Source organism: Phacochoerus africanus, chromosome 9 (assembly GCF_016906955.1).
Source record: "Phacochoerus africanus isolate WHEZ1 chromosome 9, ROS_Pafr_v1, whole genome shotgun sequence".
In the NCBI taxonomy this organism is placed as follows: Eukaryota; Metazoa; Chordata; class Mammalia; order Artiodactyla; family Suidae; genus Phacochoerus; species Phacochoerus africanus.
In genome coordinates, this window is record NC_062552.1 from 79,923,120 (window position 1) to 79,932,748 (window position 9,629).

The window sequence follows — 9,629 nt, forward strand, 5'->3', positions numbered from 1 at the left end:
CCTCGAGAATAATCCTCTTTCAACAATCCAAGTTGACTTGTATTTGTTCTTTATAAATCTCTAGTTATAAGGGAAAAGTATCCAGTATGTTTAATCAAATTTTATTTTTTTATTTTATTTTATTTATTTTTCTATATAATTATTTTTTCGTTATAGCTGGTTTACAGTGTTCTATCAATTTTCAACTGTACAGCATGGTGACCCAGTTACACATACATGTATAGATTCTTTTCCTTACATTATCATGCTCCATCATAAGTGACTAGACATAGTTCCCATTGCTGTAACAAAATTTTAGTTAAGATACTATAAACAGAAATGAAATGGTATAGAAAAATATTTGCAGTACACTCGCAGATATGGTGTTGATATTTAAAATAGTTTTTAAAGCAAAATATAAACAATTAAAATAAAGTTTTTAAAGCAAAATATAAACAATTAAAAAATGGATAAAGATATCAACAGGCAGATCACAGTAGAGAAAATCCATTGTCCAATGACATAAGAAAAAAAAAAAATCTCAACCTATTGCTAATAATAGAAGCAAGCTGTCTCTTTGAACCTACCAAACCAGCAAAATTTAAAGTTATTTCATTAGCTTCTAAGGGTGAATAGGTACTTGTATGGACAGTGGAAATGTGATTGTATATAGCCTTGAGTGAAAGAAATCTAACAATATATGTAATGTGTACAGCTCTTTGATCCAAAAATACATTCCTGGGAATCTATCTCATAAAAATAAAGCACAGTATTTTAATTTTTAAAAAATTATTTTATTGAAGTATAGTTGATTTACAGTGTGTTAATTTCTGCTGTACAATAAAGAGATTCAGTTATATACAACACATTTAGAATTCTTTTTCATATTATTTTCATTATGGTTTAACACAGGATTTTGAATATAGTTCTCTGTGCTATACAGTAGGACATTTTACCAATAAAGATATTATCATCATCATCTGTAAAATTTCTTTCTTTTTTAATGGCCACACCCGTGGCATATGGAAATTCCCAGGCCAGGGGTTGAATCTGAGCTGCAGTTGTGACCTGTGTGGCAGCTGTGGCAATGCTGGATCCTGTAATTCACTGTGCTTGCTTGGGGATCAAACCCGTTCCTCTGGAGTGACCTGAGCTGCTGCATTCAGATTCTTAACCCTCTGCGCTACAGTGGGCATTCCATCTATAGAATTTTGTACCAAAGACACCAGAGAGTGCAAAGTCTTTTTCTTCCTCTTGAATCCAAGTATCCTCTTTACAACTGCAGCTATGGTTAGCTTTCTTATCTGTCCTTTGAAGGATATATTCTATCTTTTTAAAAAATCACACACACAAATTTATAATCTCATGCATAATTAAATGACTGCCTACTATACATAATTTATTCACTTAGCAACAAATATAACCTGTTCCATATCTGTATATCTAAAACTCCCTCATTAAAAAATGTTACATCACATTCCATGGGCAGGGACACATTATACATATTAAAATAGGTCTCAATAAATGGGCATTCAAGTGGTTTCTAGTAATTTGTTGTTAAAAACAATGTAGTTAATTCGTATGATTTATGTGTAGACTGAATATCTAGGAGTAAATTCAATTGCTTGGTTAATGGATATGTGAATTTTAAATTCTGTTCAATTGGCTGTAATGTCCCAAGTAGAAATTGTACCAGGTTAGACTTCTACCAGTAATGTAGACATTTTCTTCTCCTTAGATGAAAAAATATCTGATGGCTGCTGAATGCCAAAACCTCAATACTTTCTTATAGTTTATTAGGTAATTCTCTCTTTACAAGTAAAAAGAGAAATTCTTTTAAAAAGGTTTTTTTGTGCATTTATAAATTATGATCAGAGTAAATCACTCAAAATTTCCATTCTCCAGCTTTTTCACCTGCAAAATGAGGGAGTTGGATAGTCTCTGAATCCTTTCTCCCCCTAACAATTCTAGGAAACAGGATGAACAATTTTCGAAGTGGTACTAGTTATTTACTTTAATTTTTTTTTATCTGAAAAAGTGGAAATATACACTAGTCACCCAAATACTATTTTTGACCAAGGTTCTAATATTTATATTTCCAGAAATTTCTTCAGGGCATGTTTTATATCTTTGTTCCTCAGACTGTAGATCACAGGATTAATGAGTGGTGTCCCTACAGAATAAAACAGAGTCACAAGCTTCTGCATTCCAGCATCATGCTCAGATGTTGGGCTCAGGTACATGACCATCACTGAGCCATAGAACAGTGAAACCACCGCCAGATGGGACCCACAGGTGGAGAAAGCCTTTCTTGGTCCAGTTGCTGAAGGTACTTTCAACACAGCTCGCAGGACCAGAGCATAGGACCCCATGATGCAGAGGAAAGGAATAAATAAGAGGAGACAACTTATAATTGACCAAAAAACCTCCATTACTGGGGCTGTGGTACAAGTGAGTGCTAAAAGAGGAACTGGGTCACACAGGAAGTGATCAATAATCCTGGATCCACAGAAGGACATCTGGGAAATGATGATGATAGGGATTGGGAACCAGAGGAAACCAAGTACCCAGCAGCTGACCACAAGATTGGTGCAGAGACGTGCAGTCATGAGAGTGGGGTACTGTAGAGGCCGGCAGATGGCAAGGTATCGATCAAATGCCATAATCGCCAAGAAAAAGCATTCTGTAGAACCCAAGGAGAAGAAAAAGTAGAACTGGAGAAAGCATCCAGAGAAGGAGATGACCTTGTTGTCAGAGAGGAGGTTGGCCAGCATGTTAGGGACAGTGGAGGTGACATAGGAGATCTCGAGGAAGGAGAAGTTGGCGAGCAGGATGTACATGGGGGTGTGGAGTCTCTGATCCCAGCGCACAGCACAGATAAATAGAACCATTGCCCACGAGGGTCAGGAGGTAGACCCCAGCGAAGAGCAGAAAGAGGAGGATCTGTCCGTGCCTGGAGCAAGGGAAGCCCAGGAGGATGAAGCCGGTGATGGTGCTGGAGTTGCTGGGGGTGTTGGAGATGTTCATGTGACTGGGAGCTGTGAAAGGTTAAAATTGCTGAATATCCCTGGAATAGCAGAGGAATTCATTGTATTTGTCCAAACAAGAAACTGAGCTTTGTTTTCTAATTCGTTATTAATTTAATATTTATTGAGTGTTTACTATTTGCTAGGTATTTTTTTCTAGATACAGCAATGAACAAAATAGATTAAAATACCTACCTCATGTAGCTTATCCCAGGAAGGAGGATGCAGTGTAGACTCACATTACACTGTTTATTCTCTTTTCCTATCCTTTTAAACTAAATATATCGGCTTAGCTCTCTTTTTGGAAAATGCTTTTTTAAGAGTAGGTTAAGATTATTGCTATGCCAAAAAGCAGTGTCATGGTGATGACTGGGGATGCACATGACTCTTGAACTTATAAATGTTCTGCAATTTTTTTTTAAGTGAAGTGAAGTGCACTGTAATTTTTTTTTTAAGTGAAGTGCACTGCCTAAGTACTCCTTGAATTGTTACCAAATGCAACTGTTTGTAGGCAGGTGCCTTGTTGAATCATGTGATTTTGAAATAGGAAAACATATGGGACTTTTGATGTCATTTAAAAATAGACAGTTGGCTATATTTCAGCTTAACTTGTTGATTTATTCTCTCTCATAATCATCTACAAATTATCTATGAATTTCATAAGTAAATCAATCAACTTTGCTGGAGAAAACTACCTGAGAAAACAGCACCCCAAAAAAGGGCCATCTGGATAGGTATCTTGAAAGATAAAATTACCATCAGTAATGTGACCATATTGAATTAGGTCTGTTCTCTGGAATGAGAACGTAGTGGTGTCCTGGAACCCTTCCTCTGTGTCAGGTTTGCTTAGGATATTACTTGATTCTCAGGTCAAGAGGCACTCATATGTCCAATAAGAACTCCCAAGATCCTGACCATCTCTGCCATTTTTTTTTTTGCATTTTTTTTTTTAGGGCTGCACCTGCAGCATATGGAAGTTCCCAGGCCAGGGATTGAATTGGAGCCACAGCTGCCAACCTATGCCATGGCCACAGCAATGCCAAATCCAAGCCGTGTCTGTGACCCTACACCACACCTGGTGGCAATGCTAGCTCCTTAACCCACTGAGCGGGGCCAGGGATCGAACCTGTATCCTCATGGATTCTAGTTGGGTTTGTTTTTAATGAGTCACAACAGAAATGCCCTGACCATCTCTGTTTTAATGTGTATTACCACAGGGCATTGCTGGCTGCAGCAAGAGTGGGATGAGGAAGGGGAGAATATACTTTATGTACTCTGCGTGTGTGTATGTGTATATATATAAAATGACATGTTATGTATGAGCTCGTCTGTGTTTTTGCTTAGCTTTTAAACTCATCTGTCAAGGGGCTCAGATTAAGTTTCAAACAGTTATATATCTATCATGAAGGGAAACTGAAAACATATTTTCTTTAAAAAATCTCATATTTCGATTTCCCGCTGTGGCAAAGTGGGTTAATGATCTGGCTTATCTCTGTCGATGTGACAGTTGTTCCCAGCCTGGCGCAGTGGGTTAAAGATCCAGCATTACTGCAGCTGTAATATAGGTCTGTAGCTCTGGCTCAGATTTGGTCCCTGGCCTGAAACTTCCACATGCTGTAGGTATGACTGAAAAAGAAAAAGAAAAAAATCTCATATTTGTAAAACAGCTCTCCTCTGTATTCATTTAGGATAAAAATGTTTAGGACTTTTGTCTTTGTTGAAGAAGTTTTTTTCCCCCCAAATTCGGCTTGTCTGTTTGTAGAATGTTTAGAAACTAATGGGGTCATTTGGCGCACTGCTTACTCATAAGTGGCAGAAGGTAGGATTTAATATGACTGATGAATTCAGATTATAGAGTGTCAGAAGTTAAAACAAACATTTTAAAGGCGTGAGTTTATAATAGTAATTTAGAGAAGTGACACCTGGCTTTTATCAAGTCAATTTTTCAAGGAATTTGTTGCTTAGTAGTGATTGTGTTTTTTTGGTCTGTTATTGTTTTGCTGGTTTTCCTGAAATCTCAATTTATTCATGGTCATCTATTTGACCATCTTATTACTTGAAGTAGGGATGATTGAGAAAACATTTGAGGACCTTCTTTTTTTTCTCTTATGTTTTAATATCACATCTCTCTTTCTTTTATCCTTCATACATAGTTCGCCTGTAATTCTATTTGTTCTGTTTCTAAAATATGCCTTGAGCCTTGAGGCGTCTGTTTCTCTTTGCCCTGTATCCCCCTATTTATGCTACCCTTATTTTTTTCTCTGGATTACTGCAAAGGCCTGCCGAATGATCTCTTTGCCTCTTGCCTTTGCTTCTCTACAACCAATTCTCTACACAGCAGCCAGACTGACCTTTTAATAATGTTAATAAGATCATGTCATTTCCTCATATGAAAACATTATTTAGTAACTTCCTCCAACCTAGAATAAAATCCAGGCTCCATTTTGTGAGGCATGACCCCTGAATGGTCTGGCTTCCACCTACTTCACTATTTTTTCACTTCTCCCTCCCCCTTTCCTGGTCATGGCTTCCCTCCTCCCCCTTCATTTACGTGGGCCTTCTCTGTATCCTGGAATAAGCCAAGTTCTTCTCTGACCAAGTTCTTTGTTTTAGGTGTGTGCCTGGGAATCTTATCTGAAGTCTATACTTTAGTTTCTAGCCTAATTATTCTGTTCTTCTGAACACTGTACTTCTCCTGCCATTTTTTATTTATAAATTTCTATTTATTTCCTTCCTACCACTTATTAAAATCTGAAGTTATTTTGTTTCTTATTTGTATATCTTTGCCAGTTGAGTGAGGGCAGGAACTTTGGCTGTTGAGTTGTTTTATTATAGTTGTGGCACATAGTAGCTGTTTAATAAACTTGTTTAACAGCTCTCTTTTTTCCAAAAATATTTTTCTAATTATAAAATCTCTTTATTATAGAAACTTTGGAAAACACATGGATTAGAGTGAAGAGAATAAAAGATTCCTTAAAATATCCATACATAGAAGACATTTTGAGAGAAATATGTTTCAAGCCTGAAAACAATATTTATATGAAAATGATTTTCATATCATGTGAACCTAGAAACTAATGTCAGTAAAATTCATAGGAATGTTTTATCTAAGAACTTTGTATCACCTGAAGATACTAGACTATTGATAAAGTCTATGAAATTCGTTTGAAAGGGGGATATAAGAGATTGAATGTTCTTGGTAATGGAAGCTATTCTATTTTAATCGATTATCTCTTTAGCTGCTAAAAATGGGCAGCAGAATGGAAAAGAGGAAAGACAAGTTCTATATTTTGTTGATTTTTTTTAAACTAACTTTGTTTATGAATCTAGCATAGTTATTTAACATCTGTAACTTTAGTATCTTAAATGTAGAATGGGAATTGTGCTATATAATTCTTAATCCTGTTCATCTCAGAGATGTTAATTGTTATTCTAGGAATGCCCTGAGTATATGGGACACAAACTTGCAAATCTAGAAGTGATATATAATCCTGGAATGGAAACTCTTGCTGGGTGATGTATTAATTGTGTAAGAAGGACTCAAGACAGGATTCAGGATTCAGGACAGCTCCCTTTTCAGAATAGTTTTCTAAGTACAAGGCCGAGAAAATTGTTCGACGACATAGAAAATGTGTAAAAATATTTTATTCTAAACCTAATAAAATTGAGTGGGTAAAGGTAGAGATATTTCTGCTAAGCTGTTTTGTTATGCATCTTTTGTTAATGAACTCCTAAGCATAGAATTTAGTGCCTGTGTTAACAGGTCATCCTAAGTTGGCCAGGTCCCCGTGGGTGGCTGCAGGGCGCTGTGGCCAAGGTAGTGAGAACTGGAGCAAAAGGGCCCCAAGGCTGTCTGTGTACTCAAGCTGCTTAGACAGAGGATTAACAGAACCAAGAAAACAAGCTTCACTTTTAAACTTAGTAAATTAGTATCTAGATGTCTGGATGTTATGTGATCATCCTGATTTTGACTAGTTTAACAATCTGGATATTTTTGACTGATACTTTCTTTTTTTCTTCAAAGCTGGATCCCAGAAACCAAACTGGAGTGAAGTCCTGGTATCCTCACTAGCTTCTCTCAGCAGCCAGCCCAGGCAGTTCCCAGCCCAGCTGAGCACTGTCCTTTGCCTCACTGACATGGAGAGGCTGCTGCATGCAGTAGCTCAGCTTCCATAATGGGACTGTTTGGGTTTGAATCCTGCCTCCACAACTTTCCAGCACCTCTCTATGCTTTGGTTTCCTTTTCTGTAAGGTGGAGAGAATAAGAGCACTGAATACAGAGGGTGTTTTGAAGATTACAGAAATAATATTTTCTAAATGCCTGGCACTAGTTAGTGGTATCTATCTGTTATCTCTCTATATGTCTGTCTCTGTCTCTCTTTGGCCCTCTATCTCACTGTAAAAACTTTTTTGAAACCCCTTGAAAGTATACTTATCCATTGCTGGTAAGTGGTAGGCATTTGTCTTATACTAGAAAGAGTACTGAATTTGAATACAGGATTTGAATTCCAGCACTTAACATTGCATTATTGTGGAAAATTCTATAAGCCAGTTCTTTTCTTTTCTTTTTTAGGACTTCACCTTTGGCATATAGAGGTTCCCAGGCTAGGGGATGAATTGAAGCTGTAGCCACTGGCCTACACCACAGCCACAGTAACATGGGTTCCAAGCCACATCTGTGACCCACATCACAGCTCACAGCTGGATACTTTAACCCACTGAGTGAGCCCAGTGATGGAACCTGTGTCCTCACAGATACTAGTGAGATTCATTTCCGCCGAACCATGACTGGAACTCCTAAGCCAGTTATTTCTTGAAACTCTTAGTTTCTTTAGACCTCAAATGGAGATAATAGTGCTCTCCCCAAAGAGTTGTTATGAATACTGTTGAATGAAATAATTATTTGACAAAGTGCAAGCACCTTGTCCATATCTGTTATATAGCAAATATTAGATGTTTTGTGTAAAACTGTGGCAGAGTTAACACAAGACTTTTTTCAGAGATGTAGATTCTCTATCTATATTTTAATATTTTTCTCCTCTAAGCACAAAATTACCTTCTTTCCTGAAGCAGCGAAGGGAATCCCAACAGAGGCTTCTCAGTTGGTTTCATGCAGGTTTTTCTGAGAGTAGAAACTGTCTTTGTAGTAACTAGCTGGGAGAGAACGTAAAAGTAGGTGGGATGAAGATGAATGGATGTGTGCACTTTAGGATCCATGGATTATAAGTAGAGCTTGTCTTTTGGTCCTTGAGGAATCATTCACTGTCTCTAGAAAGAGGATGGTGCCAGGAGACAGGTCTGTGCTAGTTATTCCCTTGCTCACTCCCTGTCTTCTCTGGAGACCATTGTGCCTTCACTTTTTCCTTTATTTTCTCCAGTGGTGGAGGGAATATTATCTTTTACTGGGTCTAAATCTCTTAGTGATGTCCAGAGATGCAATTAATAAGTTCATCCATCACTCACTAAACCTGTTTAGAGTACCTCTCATGTGCTCTAGGGAAGTTTTGTCAAACAAAACCCATGATAAGGTGTTGGTATTGCTGGAGTTTTTTTGTTGTCTTCTGTTAGGTTGTTGCCAATTGTGTGTTCTGGGGACAGATCCTTGTCTTGCTCTCAGACAGAGTAGACTGGTTTCAGGGAGTGATGGAGGTCAGTCAAGAGGGCTTTGGAATTACTCTTTTCCTAAGACCACCATGGCCTTCTCAGGGACCTTTTCCTCTCTTCTCTCAGTTAGAACTTGGAGTTCCAACAGTTGCACTGAAGAACCCTGCCTCTCATGGGACACTTACCAGGCCCAAGGATACTTTTGTCTAAGAGGTGGTAGCAGGGCCATTCTGTAGCAGTTTGCAGAGAAGCTGCAGTTAGGGGTTGGGCTTCAAGGTTTCTTCATCCTCAACACAGGAGCAGGTCTTTTAGCATAACCCACCTTTTGTCCCTTCACACTGCTTGAAAGAGTTTTCATCTTAAACATCTCTCCTCCTCTTTAAGCACCTTTTATGCTTCCTCTACCCACAACATAAAACTCAAAGTCCATAGCCTAGTTGATAAGACCTCTGCAGTAGAGCTCTGCCTTGTCTTTCAGGTTTTCCCTGTCAGAGTTTCCTGGGCTCTTTGCCCTGTGTTCTGTTCTAGTCATAGTTAGCCTATGCATATACAAAATAGCCATGTTTTGTTGAGTGAGTCTGAAAGGCATGGAAGACCATCCTGACTCTGAAAGCAGGAGACACCCACCTCTGTGGAGTAATGCACCCAGAGAGCACCTAAATTCATATATTTAGTTGTAGCAGGTTTACATATTAATTGCATGCAAGAATGTGTTACTATACCTGTTTTTATTCTTTTTATTTGCCTTTCCTACCCCCACTGGTACGTGGATTAGATCTTGGAATACATTCGCATTATGAGCAGGTACGTTATAGGTTGAATAGGTTATTTGTGCTAACTTAGATACTTAATCATCATTCATAATGTTTAGGTGGAAAAAATCTGGTGAAAACTTCAGTCTTTGGCTCGAATTTATATTTCCAGCAATGGTTACTTTTTAAAAAGTATATGCAGAATAGGATTAAAAAACAGACGTCAATCACAGCTAAATCCTCAGAAGAGTTGATAATGTTTTATTCA

At 37.9% G+C, this 9,629-nt stretch overlaps 1 pseudogene; it reads right to left on the bottom strand.

Annotated features, from left to right (window-relative positions):
• Positions 1-2,069: 2,069 nt before the first annotated feature.
• On the bottom strand, positions 2,070-3,006 carry LOC125136034 (olfactory receptor 11G2-like; annotated as a pseudogene).
• Positions 3,007-9,629: the final 6,623 nt, after the last annotated feature.